We start from the raw sequence: 18,984 nt of genomic DNA, 5'->3' as shown, positions 1-18,984 counted from the left end.
AAAAAACTTAGAATATCAAAAGTCATTTTTAACAAGTGTTTAAGAGCCTATTTATAAATTTAGGGTTGTCGTTGTCCTTAACCCTAGTCAACTGACGCTCACGTATTTAACTTTTGATTGTGTGAACCAAAACGCCCCTAGCTCATAAGTGTTTCTTGTACAGGACAGCTGTTACAATACCCTAGTGTCTGTGTCACGACATCGAATGCAGTAAGCTCAGGTTCAGGGTAGCTTCAGGGATGTGTCGCAACACCAAAAGCAGTCTCGAGATTCTTGCATTTTGCTCCCTATGTTGTGACATCGAACTTCCCATGTTGCAACACAACAATCAGTATTGAGTTTATATGCCCTCAAATGATCTCCTGCACACTCACCAAGTCCATTAGTCACCTTTAAGCCTTATTCGGCCCTAAGGTCCGTAAAAGAGTCAAAATACACTTTTTATTGAATTTAAACTAAATTATGAAAATGCTTGTATTCAAGCTCCTCAAGTGCTAAAATTAGTTTAATTTGTTACACTGTATTACGGCAAATCAAACTCCCCACACTTAAGTCATTTCCTGTCCTCAAGCAAAGCAACAAAAATAGCAAATTAAAAGATGACCCTTGAGCAAGTATAGTACAAATTTTGGTTTTGGATTACATAACTAGGCATTTGATATTTACACATAATCTTGACATGATATATAACTGACTTACTACTTTTGATATCAAACACCTAAGTTCAGTATATTACGAGGTAGACAAATGTTAAGGTTTTCAAACGTTTGAGTCCATCAATAAATCATATGGGTAACTTGTTTATTCTAGCAGAATACAAATAGTCGATAATGCAATTGTTTAATATAATGTCAATTCAAAAGTATGTCTACCTAGATCACATAGGAATTTTCGGCTTGTAAAGTTCTGGAGCTTGGGACAAGTATGTAATCCAAAAATAGTAAGCATCAAAATAGTTTCAAGCACGAAAATAGTTTGCCACATCATATTCTTCCCTATTCTTCCCCTTAGTGATCCTTACCCGCTTACCGTCTTATTTCTCCTTCTCTCACCTTCATTATTTCTCCACATAGGAAGTCACAACATAATATAACAATTACGGCTAGCTCACGAGTTTTTGTGCACTAATGAACGAGCTTTTCTACTTTTGTGACTTTGTCACATTTTTTTTTCTTTTTCAATATATATCACTTATAAATGCTTTTACTTTTTAAGAACTTTTTTCACTCATTTTGATTTTCTTTTTGAATTTTTCTTTTGTTGCACATATTGGCTAACCTATAACCACTATATCACATCGATCCTTCCCGTTTCACTTTACTTTTAAAAAAATCCATCGTAATGTATCTATTTAACCCTCAATATGTATGGCCAGACATCTATAGTCATGCAGTTTAGGACCAAAGAAAAAGGGTAAGTACAAATTGATATTTTGGCTCGAGTTTTGTACAAATATTCATCAAGAAGTGTTTTTTAGCTTAAAAATAGGTACTAATGAGGAATAAATAGGGTTAGCTTTTTGGCTATAGGTGGATACCAAACAAAGCCTTAGGTCATCCCTAGGTATCTCAATATTCACAAATTTAATCAATCAAACAATCACAAATTCAACAATGTATCATACATATTAGCATGCTTCCTTGTACTCTATATCATTTGGTACATTCAATTGCTCAATGTCTATTTACAGTGTAATATATAGAACTTAGTAGTCTAATAATAAAAAAATTTAAAATCATTTATTATCATGCCAAGCTTATAGTAATTACAATTAACCTACATCCATACTCCTAACCAATCACTTATATTTCCACAAGCTCAAGCACACAATTAACAATAAAAATGAAAGAAAAGAATAAAAAATAAAAAAAAAATTGATAACACGTTGTCCTTAATGTATAGCCCTGAAAGGATAAGGAAATAAATTACCCGATTGGTCATGGTAGTTCCGTAATCTCTTGGTCGATGCTCCCTTCCATTCTTTGCTGAAAGCTCTAACTTGTTATGTTTCTTTCATGTTAATCTTACTCGTAAAAATAAAAATTAAAAAGTATCCCAAATATAGTCTTTAAACATTAACAGTTAAAAAGTTCAATCGTCCTCCTCAAAATCCATCTTATCAACCTCTTCTCCTTCTTCATCCCCGCTCTCTTCCTATTCCTCACTTTCCTGCTCCTCTTCTTCTTTCCCCATATGTATTGGACCGAACATATCCGACGAATAATTGGGTACTCTAATGTTGTTCTACTGTGCAAATGCTTGCAAAACTGTGCCCAAATCTTTCATCCAATGTATCATCCAATCTAACTTTTGATGACTACTCTCGCCAATTTCTTGCCAAGTTGTCGACTTTACTTTCCATTGAGATAAGGCTAGAGTAGTCATTTTCTCTTGTTGGTGTTTGTTTCACTCCTTTATTTGTTTTGTACGAAGCTCTATGTACTACGTATACAGTGTATCTCCTATGATACTTCTGGACGACTTCATAAATTGTCCAATGGACATCAATGAGACTCTTACTCTTTTGCACAAGGCTGTTACTAAGTGGGGAAAGAAGATCTGACTTTCTGGCCGTTGATGCACCATTTCATATATTAATATATTCATGTTCTAATGTATACCTATTTTTTCTACAAAACTACTCGAAAAGTATTGACATTAGAGACATTTAGAGCAGGAGCAGTTAGGGTGTATACAATTGGATCCACATTTTTGCAACAGGAAACATTATCGCTGGATTAAAAGATATAGGAATATTGGTACCTGTGCGACATTTCCATTCACCCTTCCCTTTTGTTAGGTAATTTATAACATTGTCCATATTTATATCTTTCAATATTCTAAGTCTGTTTCTTCCACAAAATATTTTTCATAAAACGAGGCGTTATAAAATTCAAATATAACTCGAGGGGTGATTCTTACTTTTTTCCCTCGTAAAGGCACCGTTTCCCACGTGATACCTTCAGTCTTTTTAGACTCTTGGTCCTTAAGAGATGCGTAAAATTTTTGAACCATTGGGACCACAACAAAGTCTTCTGCGCTCACACAAAAGCGTTCCCATTTATGATATCAGACCAATGGCCTAATTTTTTGACATAGTGTCATCGACGATTCAAACCCTCATTCTTGAATAAATGTTTTCCCTTGAATCTCTAAAAAGTATTTTTCAATGTTTTGATTTGGAAAATTCGAAGGGTTTGAAACCATTGATGATTCTTGTTCACTAATTCTCCTAGATTTTCGTGGAGGCATTTTCGATAAACTTTTCTATCTAGGAGCCAACAAAATATCAAGAAATATATCTAATGGAACAGTAGAAATAAATTAGAAACTCGTAACCTTTAATGAAGTGCGTCAAATTCCTTTATAAAATTACTATGAAGAAATCCCATAAATGTTTTTTCTTAGTCCCTGCACTTTAAGGAAATTCACACACAAAAAAAAATTGTTGCAATGGAATAAAGGGGAGTTTAGGGTTTAAGGAGACTTTGAGGGATTTGAATGAGTTTAGAAGTTAAGAAAGATCTTAGTCTTAGGTTAAAATAGTTTTTAGGTTTTAATAGGGTTTTTTAAGTTTAAAAATTGAGTTAAAACATGGATTATGCAGTCGGGTTGCATAATCAGGTTGACTCGACCTTGCAAAAAATTGCAGCGATATCGTGACACAAGGGTTCTATGTCGCAACACCAGGGTTCGTTGTCATGACACGCTTTGAAAATTTTGAAAAACTGGGTAAACTGCCCTTTGTGTCACGACACAAGAGTATTGTGTCGCAATATAAAGATGATTTTCTCGATTATATTGATTCTGGTCTAGGTGTCACGACACCGGAATACCCTATTGAGACACCGACCCATTTTCACCCAGACTTCCTATTTCCAGAGCGTCTCTGTTTGTATTAAAAAAATTTAATAAAAATTAAAGTCTAAACTACCGATTAATTAAGAATACAATAATATACATAAAATTGGAACTTAACTAAAATTGTCAAGTTTTGTTGTCGAATTCATCCATCAGATCTGTTAGTTATCCGTGGATGCTTCTTTGGTTCTATCAGTCTTCATCCAGCATTTGTTCTGCAACAACCCATTTTTAGTGAAGTCGGAACAGTGGTTTCAGGATGAAAAATTTGATTTAGAAAGAAAAAATTATTTTAATAGTATTGCATGGTCTGCATTATGATAGGAATGATGTATGAAAATTTCGTTAAGAAAAATTTACCCATTACATGTTTAATTGATAAAAGGACCAAATTGCATAAAATGCAAAAGTTGAATTCTAGTAGTAAAAGGATCAAATAGCTATGGAATTCAAAATTTGAGGTCCTTATATGGTAATTAGACCAATTAGCAGGGTTAGTAGATAAGGATGATTAGTCATCCATGGAAATTTAATTAAAGAAAATGATGAAATTGGAAATTAAAAGATGATAAATAAATAAAATAAGAAAATATCATCTTTCTTAAATAAATTTTATGGAAACCCTAGAAATGGACACTTGAAGAAAGAGAAAACTTATTTAGCCAAATTAGATCCAGATAACTCAAATACAAAGTTAGATCGAGGGAAAGAAAAAGTTTCATATTAGTAGATTTCAAATATACGAACACTTGTCGAGGTAAGTTCGTGTAACTAAATTGTGTACATTTATATGTTTGAATTAAATGTTATATATATACAGATTGTGCAATTATTATATACATGAAATTGATTATATATATGAAAGTGTCTGATAAATGTTAAGTCCCATTTGAAATACTGAAATTCGATGGATACAAGATTTCCCGTATTGGTTGTGGTTCAGCATATGTTGCGAACACACCATAGCTCTTACGAGCGTCCTATTATAAGCCCTCTCAAACTTCCAGTTACATGCTTCCTGCGAGCATACTGATTGGTATTGATCCTGCATGTGTTGTGGACATACAACAACTCTTTGTGAGCATCCTATTATATGATCAGACATACCACAGCTCTTTATGAGCGTCCCTGTATATGGCTCTTAATGAGCTTTCTGATATGGCTCACTTGAACTTCCTGAAATATGGCTATCGAGAGCTTCTTGATAATAACTCTTTGGAGTTACCTGTTAAGCTTACATGAGCTTTCTATTTTAAACTCTTATGAGTTTCTTGTTATAGCCCGGATAAGCTTCCTAATACATGGCTCACATGAGCTTCCTATTATATGGCTCAAGAGAGTGCTTCCTGATTATGTGCTTTAATGAGTACATCCGGATATGAATTGACGGATTTCAGTTTTGTACACTTTAAGTGTACTACATGAGTATCCATCGATATTTCAAATAAATTCAACGGGTAAAGTTCTAACATGGCTAAACTGAACTTGAAATGATTCATCATGGAATTGTACATGTAATATGGAAGTATGATATGGAAACCATATATATATATGAAAGTTATTATATGATGAGCTCATCTCAATGTTCTTGGTATTTAAGTGAGTTACTTGACTAACATGATTGGTGAAGTTGTGTGTTTTAAGCTTTAAGCCAAATTGCTTGGATGCCATTTATATGTTTATTTTAAAGAAAATGAATGGTAAGTTAAATTTCCAGTTATGCGAACTTATTAAGCATTAAATGCTTACTTTGTTTTATTTTCTCTATTTTATAGTACTTAGAAGCTCAAAAAGGTTGGAAGTGGGTTGGAACAAAATCACACTATCCTTCAGCTCGTTTTGGTATAAAATGGAAAACTTTATTCTGGATATAATGGCATGTATAGATTAACTAGCTAATGTTGGCACAATAATGTTTTGGTTGTAACTAGTCATTGGAATGGCTAGTGTTTGGCATATTTTGATGTAATTATATAAGGCCTTATCATGTTTGTTATGTGTATTGAAATGATTAAATGATGGAAGTTATATAAGTATGTTAAGAATGTCATGAATCGGTAAAATATATATATATAAATATATATGTTTATATGGTCAATTAGGTAAGATTGAATACTTGGATAAATGTGATGATATTTCATGTAAAAGACTTAGATTTTTACTTGGTTTGAGAGTTATGAATTGGCTTATGAATGTGCTTAAATGATGTTGTAGGTGAAAGGAATTTTGGGAGAGAAAAGTGGCCTGTAAAATGGCTTATTTTGTCCACACAGGTAGAGACATAGGTGTGTGTCTCAGCCACGTGTAACACACAGCCATGCGCACTGACGTATGGTTTGGCCGTGTATCCCCTACATATTAAAAATTTCAAAATAGAATGCTCAGGTATTTTCATATAGGTAGAGACACAGGCGTGTGTCTTAGTTGTGTGTGTCACACGGCCTGGCACACGGGTGTGTGACTTGATCGTGTGAACCCCGCACCTTAATTATGCAAGACAGTATGCTCACTCAACCTAGCACATGGGTGTGTGGCTCGACCATGTGACCAAGTCAGTATACCCCTCTAAATTGGCCATGGCCTGGGACATGGGTGTGTCACTTGGTCGTGTAAGCCCCATGACCACATGGGCATGTGTGCCCTGTACCTAAGGAAAAATTTTGAAATTTCGCGAAAAATTCTCTGAGTTCCCAATTCAGTCCCGACTTGTTTCTAAAGCATACATTGGGTCCCGAGGGTCTATTTAAGGGACAATATGATTGAATATGTTTGATTTCTGACATGAATAGTAAATGATATAAATTAATTGAATGTGTTCTGTATATTTTCGGTAATGCTCCATACCCCTGTTTCAATGATAAATACAGGTTAAAGGTGTTACATGTCATGCCACTCAACCTTCCTTCGCTTATCTCGTTCTCAAAACTTGTTCTTCCAACCTGCACTTATTATAGAGAACACTTTCCTTGGCTCAAGGTGTTTAGGCCTTTGGATAGATATTTCATAATAATGTTTTCCTAACTTTTCCCTATCTCCCCCACTCTATTGGTGACCACATTTAAAAGTTTATATTTCACCATTGATCTTCACTATTAATTTGTTTTTCTCTAGGTCAATGGTGGACCTTAGTGTAGCTAGAAAAGGTCTACCCAATAGAGTGGGTATTTCAAGGTCCTCTTCAAAATCTAATACAACAAAATCGATCGGGATAATAAAACTCCTCACTTTAACTAATACATCTTCAAGAACTCCTTTTAGGTTGTACTGAAGACCTATCTGCTATTTGTAGTGTGATCTGTGTATTTTTTAGATCCTCTAACTCAAGTCTTTCATAAATAGATAAGGGTATTGAATTAATTTTGGCTCCTAAATCACATAGAGCCTTACTAAAAATGGATGTTCCCTATCTCTATAGGAATCATAAAACTTCTAGTTTTGGGGGATGTGTTTTGAAATAATCGCATTACATGAGGCGCTTATGTTAACTTACTCTCCTATTTTTACTTTCCTACATCTAGAAATAATTTCTCTTAAGCATTTGGCATACTTAGGGACTTTCTCAATTAAGTCAATTAGAGGCAAGTTAACATTTACGGATTTAAATAAGTTTAGAAAACTTACAAATTCTGCCTCATCCCATCTTTGTTTCTCTTCCAACTGTGAAGGGAATAGTACCCTTGTCAATCCATATTCCTCTATGGGTTTATCTTTCGACTCAGCTGTCGACTCAGCTACTTCTTCAAGTTTCGGTTCAACATCAACTACTTGAGGGTTTTCTTGATGATCTTCTAAATCCTCCTTATTTTCCTCTTGAATGAGTTTTTCTAGGCTACTCAGTACTTTGCTTGAACGAAGCATGATTACTTTCACTTGCTCCTTCCCCTCTCTTCGAGGATTGTTCTCTGTATCATTAGGGATTTCAATGCCAATTAGTCGTTTTATATCTTTCATCATACTCACCAATTGCTCATTTGATCTTCCCATTTAATCAATATTTTCATTGTATTAGTGTACTCAAATCTCACTTGTTTTACTTTAGTTCTTATTGACTACATCTCCCACTCGATCTGATCCAAGCGTTGACCACATACAGTACTGTCACACCCCTAACCCATATTCTTCGCCAGAATAGGGTTATGGAGCATTACCGAAATTTATAGATCAGAAACAGACATTTAATTTCATTTGTCAATCATATTAGAAATCAATTATATACATTCATATTGTCCCTTATTTAGGCATTCAAAGCTCAAAACATACATTAGAAATAGGACGAGACTAAATCAGGTACTTAGAGAATTTTTCGTAAAACTTTAAAATTTTCCAAGAGTGCAGGGGACACATACCCTTATAACCAGGCTGCATGGCTCACACGACCAAGAGATACGCCAGTGTCTTAGGCCGTGTGGGCATTTGAAATGGGGCACATAGTTGGGTCCCAGCCCGTGTCTATACCTGTGTAACTCTCTGACTTGGGTCACAAGGCCAAGTCACACGCCCGTGTACTAGGCTATGTGTAGGTGTAGGGTTCACACGACCAAGTCACACGCCTGGCCGTGTGATCAATTCTGAATATTCTATTTTGAAAATTTAAAGATGCAAGGGACACACGGCCAAAACGCATGCCCATGTGCTAGGCCGTGTGTCACACACGGCTAAGACACACGCTTGTGTCTCTGCCCATATGGACAAAATAAGGCCATTTCCAAGCCTTATTTCTCACTCAAACTTGTCTTCCACCTACATTAACACTTAAACATATTTACAAACCAATATAAGATATTCAAATCAAGCCAATAGTAAGTCTTAAACTTAGCATTTTATCACACAACCAAGTATATAAACTTACCTTGTTGGCCGATTTATCATATGCATATTTAATTTACATTTCATTTCCATTCATTCACTCAAACATATATCTATTTGATGAGGCCACATACACATACATATATAAATAAAATTGTGCCAACACAAGCCATTCCAATGGCTAATTATAACCAAAACACATATTTGTCATCAATGACCCATTTGCACCTACACATGCCATTATACCAAAATCTAGTTCTTTACATACATAATGTGATGATGCTCTGACCAGTTTCCAACCACTTCAAACTTTTGAATTACTATAAAACAGGAAAAATAATACAGGGCAAGCATATTATGCTTAGTAAGTTCGTATAACGGGAAATTAACTTACCATTCATTTACATTTAAAGTAAGCATGCAAAATTAATCAATAGAAATTTGGCAATTTGCCTAGACACATAATCTCAAGAAACATGTTAGTCATGTTATTCATGTGAATATCAAGAAACAAAGATGAGCTCATCATGTAACAAATTTTCATGTACATATGTTTTCTACATCATATATTTATATAACATATACATTTCCATAATATTTTATCTCAAATTAAGATTACCCCATGTCAGAAACTTTGCCCATTGAATTTATTAGAAATATCGATAGATACACAGGTAGTACAATTGAAGTGTACAAACTATAATCCGTCAATTCATATTTAGGAGTGCTCCTTAGAGCACATAATCAGGAAACCCTCTCTCGAGCCATATAACAGAAAGCTCATGTGAGCTGTATAACGAGAAGCTTATCCGGGCAATATAACGAGAAGCTCATAAGAGCCATAATCGGGAATCTCATGCGAGCCAATAATGGGTAGCTCCAAAGAGCTATTAAACAGGAAGCTCCGAATAGCCGTGTACCGAGAAGTTCAAGCGAGCCATTAATTAGGAAGCTCACAAAGAGTCCTTAATCGAGAAGCTCACGAAGAGCCATATAACAGGATGCTCATAAGAGTTGCAATGTGCCCACAACACATGCAGGATCACGACCGATCAAGATGCTCCGAAGAGCTATTAACTGGAAGCTCACAAGAACCATATAAAGGAAAGCTCGAGAAGGCCATATATCGAGATGGTCATGAGAGCTAATAACGGGATGCTCTTTCGAGCTATGTGTGTCCACAATATATGCAGGACCACAACCAATTCAGGAACCCTGTATCCATCGAATTTCATTTATACAAATGAGACTTAATATTTATCGGACATTTTCGGATATGTGACTGAATCTCATACATGTCAATTACACAACACACATACATAATATTCAATTCAAACATATAGTTCTACAAATTAGTTACACGAACTTATCTTGACAAGTGTTCGTGAATAACAATCTACTAATTCGATATTTTCTCCTTTCTTCGATCCAATTCCATATTTGGTCTATCCGGATCTATACGAGTAAATTTAACTCAATTTAATATAATTCATATTCAATTCAATCAAATTCACATCTTAGGTAAAATTACCATTTTGCCCCTATACTTTTAATAAATTCTGATTTCATCTCTAGGCTTGAAAAATGAAATTCATGCAATTTAATCCTTATTCCAAGCCTAGCCGATTTTTACATGTAACAATAATAGCCCATGTATTTCACAAAATTCAGAATTTTTTTTGTGAATTTTACAACTTTTCAATTTAGTCCCTAAATCACAATTTTATCAAAGTTCACTTTACAAAAGTTGTTTATCTATCAACAACCTTTCATTTTCTACCATAAAACTTCATAATTCATGCATACTCATCCATGAAAAAACCTAGTACTTTGTTAACTTTACAAATTAATCCCTGAGATAGCTAGATTAAGCTATTACGATCTCGGGAATATAAAAATTAGTAAAAACGAGACAAGAATCCATACCTAATTTAGCCAAAACAACTTGTTTGAACTCAGCACTCAAAAACTAGGGTTTCCATGTCTTTTAATTTGGAGAGATGATATAAAATGATTATATTAGATATTTATTTTATTTATCATCTTTGTTTTATATACTTTCCAATTAGTCCTTTTATTTTCTTAAATTTCCATGGATGAATCATCATACTTATCTACTAACTCCTCTTAATGGTCTATTTTTCATATAAGGACCTCTAATTTTGAATTCCATAGCTATTTGATACTTATAGCTACTAGAATTCAATTTTTGCATTTCATGCAATTTGGTCCTTTTATCAATTAAACATGTAATCGGTAAAATTTTCCTAAAAAAATTTTTACACGATATTTCTATCATAATTCAGACCATAAAATAATATTAAAATAATTTTTCTTTTCGGACTCAGATTTGTGGTCTCGAAACCACTATTTCAATTTTACTAAAAACGGGTTGTTACAACTATGGTCATTTGGGTTGGCCCTTTCTTGAGGCTTTTGTAAATAAAGAGGTTGATAGTTAGCATTTTTAGGTTGGTTAGAACTACTAACTCCTTTTTAGTTTCCTCTCCATCTAAGGTTCAGGTGGTCTCTCCATCTGAGATTATAAGTATTTGAATAAGGGTTTCCACCCTTATTTCCAAAGTAATTCACATCGTCAGTGGGATTGTTGATGTAATGGAAGGGTGGTTTATCTCTTCCATACATTCATGATGCACTAGTTGAAGACTCTATACTGTGGAGTCTGTCCACAATCTGTTGGTATCTATCATCCTCCTGGACAGCTTTTACCATATATGGTTTGTAGCCATATGTATAACACTCAGTTGGCCACTGGCAGGAATTCATCTGTAACACCCTTAACCTGTATCCGTCGTCGGAACAAGGTTTCGGAGTATTACCGAAACTTTCATATCATTTTACAAAAATATTTCTAAAAATTACTATTTATTAAACGAAATCATTCAAAACGTCTCTTAATTAGACCCTCGAGGCCCAATACGAGCATTAGAATTAAGTCGAGACTTAATTGGGAACTCTAAGAATTTTTCGCAAAATTACAAAAATTTCCCAAGATGCAGGGCTCACATGCCCGTGTGGTCTAAGGGACATGCCTATGTGACCCTGTGACATGATGGTGCTGTAGGCCGTGTTCGACCGCATGTAACTCTCTGACTTGTGCACACGGCCATGCCACACATCAGTGTGCTAGGCCATATAGTTAATTAATTTAATTCAAAATTAGGAGCAAGTTTCACACGGCTAAGACACACGCCCATGTTCTAGGCCATGTAGCACACACGGCTGAGACACACGCCCCTATCTTTGCCCGTGTGCTCAATTCTGAGCATTCTGTTTCTCAAAATTAAGGTGCAGGGGACACACGACCTAACCACATGCCATGTTACCAAGCCGTGTGTCACACATGGTCTAGACACACGCCCGTATGGACAAAATGAAGCCATTTCTAGCTTTACTTCTTACCCAAAATTTCACCCAAGACCTGTACTTAAAACATACATCCAATACCAAGCATTCCAAGCATTCAAATTTAATAAATTCCATCATTCATCATGGCATAACATTACATGCATACATACTTACAATCTTACCTTGATTAAATCCATATATTAGAAATAAATTGATAAACTACTTAACATATATTTAACTATCAGAACATGACATTACAAGTATATCAAAACAACCATTACTAGCCATTCCAATGGCTAGATTACAAGCATCATTAACAATCCACTAATGGTCAAGTTGTCCTATACATGCCATTATACCAAAATAATTCTACTATAAATACCCAAAATAGCTAGTTGATAGTGTGACGATGCTCTAATAATCTTCCAACCTTCGCGAGCTTCCGAGCACTATAAAATGGGGAAAATAAAACAGAGTAAGCATTACATGCTTAGTAAGTTCATATAACGAAAACTAAACTTACCAATCTCGTTTATTAAATCTAAGCATATAATATCATGTTTTCTATCCATTTGGCTAAATTGCCTAGACACATATATTCCATCAAACATGTTAGTCACCAAAATCTTCTTATCAATCAAAAAAACATAGATGAACTCATCATACAATATTCTTTCAAGTCATTTTCATTTCATCTCATAATTCTCATGCCATGTCAAGAGTTTTATGTTCGTTGAATCATTGAAATTTTGATGGATGCTCAAGTAGTACACTCGAGGTGTACGGTTCCATACTCCATCAATTCGTATTTGAGGGTACCCATTAAGGCATTTAATCAAAGAACACACTCTCGAGCCACATATCATATAACAAGATTACCAGTCCAGGCTAAATCCTTTATATAATGTATGTTCAAAAGAGTTCAATTAGGATTATCAGTCCAGGCTAAACCCTAATCATAATGTATACTCGAGAGGTATTACATCCGAATTACCCGTCCGGGCTAAATACTTTCTATAACAAGGTTAATAGAATTACTCATCCGAGCTAAATCCCATCCGTAACAAATACAGGGCCTTATTCATTTCGGTGAAGCACATATATTCATCGGAATTCAATATTCAATCGGGACTTAACCCCTTTTTCACCATATCAAGCATGTATTAAATTTCTCATTATAGCATTCAAGTAATGTACACAATATAAGTCACATTCTATACAACACAACATTCAATTAAACATATTTACATACCCGATTAAGTTACACGAACTTACCTCGACACTTGTTCGCATAAATAATCTACTAATTTGAAATCTTTTCTTTTCATCGATTTAGCCTCAAATTTGTATTATCCGGATATATATATATATATATATATATATATATATATATATAAATGAATTTAATCATCAATTTATCTCATTTCATATTTATTTGGACTCAATTTACGTCCTAGGCAAAATTACCATTTTGCCCCTAACTTTTTCATAAATTCCAATTTCGTCCCTAGGCTCGGAAAATGAAACTTGTGGAATTTTTTCCCTATTCCAGCCTAACCAAAATCCTATTACAAAATTTGCAGCACATGTATTCATAAAATTTAGAATTTTTCTTTAATTTCACAAGTTTACATTTTAGTCCCTAAATCATGTTTTAATCAAAAATCACTTCGTAAAAGTTGTTTATCTATCAACAACCTTTCATTTTCTACCATAAATTTATGACTTTAAACATATACATCCATGACCCATTTTCCATACTTTAATAACTTTTCAAATTAATCCCCCAAATAGATAGTTTAAGCTATCCCGGTTTCAAAAATATCAAAATTACTAAAAACGGGACAAGAAAACTTACCCAATTAAGCCTTGAAAGTTTCTTCTCTCTCTCCTAGGGTTTCCATAACATTTTGGGGTTGAATATGACAAAATAAGATGACATTTTATTTTTATCATCTTTTAATTAAGTAATTATTTCAATTTCCAATTTAGTCCCTACTCTTTTCTAATTTTTCCATGGATGAGACACCAAAAATATACATACTTTTATTTAATGCTTTAATTACCATATAAGGACCTCTAGATTTGAATTCCATAGCTATTTAATCCTTATAGCTACTAGAATTCAACTTTCACATTTTATGCGATTTAGTCCTTCTCGTAATTAAACACTTAATCGATAGAATTTTCGTATCAAAATTTTCACATGACACGCCTATCATAATATGGACCATATAATAAAATAAAAATAAACTTTATTTTCGAGTCAGATTTGTGGTCCCGAAACCACTGTTTTGATTTCACTGAAAAATGGGTTGTTACATCATTGTCATATTTTCTATCAACTCATACATATTATCATATGTTATGTTTATTAGTGCTCCTCTTGTGGCTCCATCTAGTCCTGAATGCGCGTGTGCATCCAACCCATTGTAGAACATTTGCAGTCTTAACCACTCAAGTAATCCATGGTGTGGGCATATCTGGATCAGCATTTTAAAGCTTTCCTAAGTTTCATGAAAACTTTCTCCTTCAAATTGTTTGAATGTTTCAAAGTCTCTCTTCAATTGGACAGTTTTTCTAATAGGAGAGAACTTTTGTAAGAATTTTCCTACGAGTTCGTCCCATGTTGTAATAGATCCTGGTGCCTACAAGTCTAACCAAGAGAAAGCGTTATCAATTAAGAAGAAGGGGAACAACCGAATATGAATAGCATCATTAGTGACCCTATTATATTTAAAAGCATCACAAAGCTAAAAGAACTACTTTAGATATTGATTCAAGTCATTCGTTATTGTGCCTCTTAACTGTAAATTTTTTCGGATCATTTGGATTATTGCTGGTTTAATCTCAAAATTATTAGTCGTGATGGTTAACCTTGTTATACTTCCTTGAACCATCTCCACACTTGGTAGCACATAGTCCCTCAAGGTTCTTTCATTTCATACCATCGTTACATTTGCGGGTAGCTACGGTGGTGGTGGTAAGTCCTCTAGGTTATTATTGTTAATCTCGTTAAATAGTGGGTTGTCTCATGGTGGGAAATTACCTACAGTAGGTGGTAAATTCTGCATTTGTTATTATTGTTGTTACTGTCAATGATTTCTACAAATTATTCTATTTGGACTGATGGTTGGCTCTATAGGCATTCCCCTACTACTAGTCAAACACTGAAATAAAAAAGAAAACAAAAATTGTTAGTAAAAATAAAAATAAAACTTGTATCTATAATTTAAATATTTCCTAATTATTCTATTAAATGTAAAGATAAAAATTAATCTAATGACATTGGCTCCACGACAACGGCGTCAACAACTTAACCACCTCTGGACGTACAAACGTCCAAAGTGAGAATACTGTACAAAAGATATAAGATAAGCGTGTCTAAAGTATAAGGGTCAGGTTGTTCCAAGGATCTTATCCAAGGGTAGCGAGTACTAAATTAATTCTAACCTAAACACAAATAGATCTAATTAGTATTTTAAATAAATCATTTTAAGATAAAATATAAATAGAAGTTTTTGGGGTTTTATAAATAAGGGAACAAAATAACATAAATGAAAAGAACTTTAGAAAAGTAATTTATAAACTTTATCAAATCTGGCTATGGGTTATTAGTTAACTTTGGTGGTTATAACTAATTCCTATTTTTGCGTTTTTATTCAATCAACTAGTCATTAACCTTGTAGGACCTCTCAATCTTCCACTAAACTAATGAGCCGACAAGAACTGCTTATTTCTCGACCTCACAATCCAAACTGGTTTAGGGCTAAAGTATTCACGGATAGGCATACCAATTTTGGGTTAACTCCTACCTAAATGACTTCCTAGGGTTGTCAAGCCTAGTGTTTAAGTTCTTCCTCTCCCAATTAGTAGATCCATTAAGAAAAACCCTACATGGTAATTAGTTTGTCACACCTCCACTCGCTAATCCCCCATAAAAGGATTAGTTCCTCATGAATCTCATAAACACAATAAACTTAACAAATAATATATGCATAAAGAATAAATCAAGAGTAATGTTTAAAGAATCCTGAATTGTATTGATTGATATAGCATAGAATCCACAAGATTTGGTTTGTATCTACAAACCAGCTTCTCTGAATAACACAAAAATGAAAAAGAATTGAAATAAACCTAATGCCTAAAAGAAAGGAAAAACTAAATACTAGGTTTATAAAGAAAAACTTAGAATATCAAAAGTTGCCCTTAACAAGTGTTTAAGAGCCTATTTATAGAGTTAGGTTTGCCATTGTCCTTAACTCACGGTCAGCTAATGCTCTCGTGTTTAACTTTTGATTGTGCGGACCAAAACGCCCCTAGCTCATAAGTATTTCTTGTACATGACCGATGTCGCGACACCCTAGTGCCAGTGTCATAACATCAAAGGCAGTATGCTCAGGTTCAGGGTAGCTTCAAGGGTGTGGGCAATCTCGAGATTCTTGTATTTTGCTCCCTATGTTGCGACATCAAACTTCTCGTTTTGCAACACAGCGATTAGTATTGAGTTTATAGGCCCTCGAATGGTCTCCTAGACACTCAATAAGTACGTTAGCTCACATTTAGGCCTCATTTGGCCCCAAAGGTCAATAAAAGACTCATAATACATTTATTTATTGAATTTAAACTAAATTATGAAACTTAGCTGAAGCATAATGAAAAATGCTTGTATTCAAGCTCCTCAAGAGCGAAAACTAATTTAATCTGCTACACCGTATTACGATAGATCAAGTGACAATCTCTTAAATTTTTGTATAATGTCCTACTCATGCCATCTATTTATATGAAGTGAAGGTAGAAACCTTGTTGAGTTGTAGAAGTTCATTTCAATAAGAAAAAAAACTTTTTACTTAGAGTAAGAGTAGGATGGACGGCATCTTACAGTATTCCTATTAGGGTTGTTGCCCCTTTCACATACCAAAAGGGGATTTTGGGCCTTTCTCACATCGAGTCTAATTACAAGTACTTCCCAGACTTTTGACCTAATACTTTATAATCTGATCTAACAAGATTTTGTTATTCTATTTCCCAAAATAAACTTCAACATTTATATTAAATAATTTTCTCATCCCTATTTTACCCCTAGTAAAATTATGAAGATTTTACCTTAGTAAAATTTCGAGAAACTATGTTTAATATTTTACCACTTAACATGTTCACTATGGCTGAATGGTTTATTTTCATTTTTGGTTTTCTTTTCAATAGGATAGATGTCATTATTTGCATTTATCCCAATAGTTACTAGTAGGTAATCACCAAATTAGCCCTTCAAGAAACATCCATATAAACCTATTATCCTCCTACAACTAGCTTCATACCCATATTTGCATGCTTGCAGACAAACATACATCCTTTGAAACAACCTGTTATCTAGATAAAAAATTGTTGTTATTCCAACATTTTGGGTCTTAACCTCCAACAGATACTCATAAATCTTCTTATAGTGTGCCTTATACCCTTCTTCAATTAATTACAGTGCCCTAAGTTTAGCCCTTTTACGCTTGGTTAGTGAGACAAGGAAAAGAAAATTTGTTTTCACATTTTGTTACAATGATGTCAAAGAATAATTAGGATAAAAAATGAACTTTTCTTTATAATTTTAACTCAGACAAGTTGAGATTATATTCCTATTTTTAAAGACCTTAAAGCATGGTTAGGGTGTAAACTCCTAATTTGCCAAGTGTGGTCACTAGGGTCAAGTGGGTTCATTCTAGAGGCCCATATGTACCATGAACAGTGTGACTTGTAAACTACCTTTAACCTCTTATGATCATTTTCTTTTGGGAACTTCACATTGTGATTATTCACCCTACCATACTGTCTAGCAGCTTCTTTTAGACTGTCTTTGTTGGGAAATAACAATCCAACCTCAAGTTTTGGGTTTTTCTCATTACTTTCTATGTTGAACTCAACCCAAGTTTTGTCATCTAAGTCTGATTCATGTGCACAATTTAATGTTTTAAAATCATCACTATCAAGCAATTCCCCTACTTCTACATCATCCATATTTAAGCCATCTAAATTAACCCTAACCTTATCACATACATTCATTCACCATTATTAAACACATCATCACCTATTTCACAATCAAATACATCAAAATTGCTTAGTTCTTCTTCACTCTCATTAAATTAATCATCAAGTAAACTTACCAAATAAATTTAACATTAATGGAAAACAATACCACATGCATGTTTCATCACACAATACAAACATACACAGTGCACTGCCATTGAATTCAAATAGCTTACAACCCTAAACAATTTTTTAAACAAATTCCAATAGAAAATCATAACCCATTGAATGCAAACATACACAATGCATAACAGCATGCAAATGAAACAATTTGAACAAAGAAATCTAAACCTACCAAACAAATTTAACATCAATGGCAAACAATAATCAGTCACAATAAAGACAGTGGGGTCTTTGGCATACACAATCTAGGTCCACATGCCAGACAATTTAATACAAACAAATTTAGTTCTATCATAAACCCTAAACAAATTTTTAAACAAATTCAAATAAAAAAAATCATATACCCAAATTAGAAACTTACACATTACAATGCATGGAACACCTTCGGCTGGTTCTTTTCTATTAACCATTCCGCTAATGTTCTCCCAGTCACTTTTCTCCTAAACAAAAATGACAATGGTTCTCCCTTTAACCTTGTCCTTTTCAATCATCCTCCAACCCTTTTCCTTAAAAAATTCAATTAGTTCTCCCTTTTCTCAAATTCCAATCGTCCCTTTTTCTCAAATTAGTTAATGGCCCACATCAACTATCCTGTTAGGTCTGTAACGAAAAATGGACTCGGGTGATTGATTTGTTACTTTTCGAAAATATTTGTGATTGATTTATAATTTTCGTAAAGTTTACTGGCTGAGTTACCACTTTTGAAAATTTAGTGACTGAAATGTTATTTTAACCGAAATTGAGTGATTG

General features: G+C 33.9%; 1 long non-coding RNA gene across 1 annotated transcript; it reads right to left on the bottom strand.

Annotated features, from left to right (window-relative positions):
* Positions 1-14,290: 14,290 nt before the first annotated feature.
* On the bottom strand, positions 14,291-18,730 carry LOC128290337 (uncharacterized). Its single transcript, XR_008280084.1, has 2 exons — positions 18,596-18,730; positions 14,291-14,692 (listed from the first exon to the last, which is right to left on the bottom strand). It is a non-coding gene; the product is annotated as an uncharacterized LOC128290337 (long non-coding RNA).
* Between the last annotated feature and the right edge of the window lie 254 nt (positions 18,731-18,984).

Source organism: Gossypium arboreum, chromosome 3, assembly GCF_025698485.1.
Source record: "Gossypium arboreum isolate Shixiya-1 chromosome 3, ASM2569848v2, whole genome shotgun sequence".
NCBI classification, from domain to species: Eukaryota; Viridiplantae; Streptophyta; class Magnoliopsida; order Malvales; family Malvaceae; genus Gossypium; species Gossypium arboreum.
This window is presented reverse-complemented; position numbering and strand designations above follow the sequence as displayed.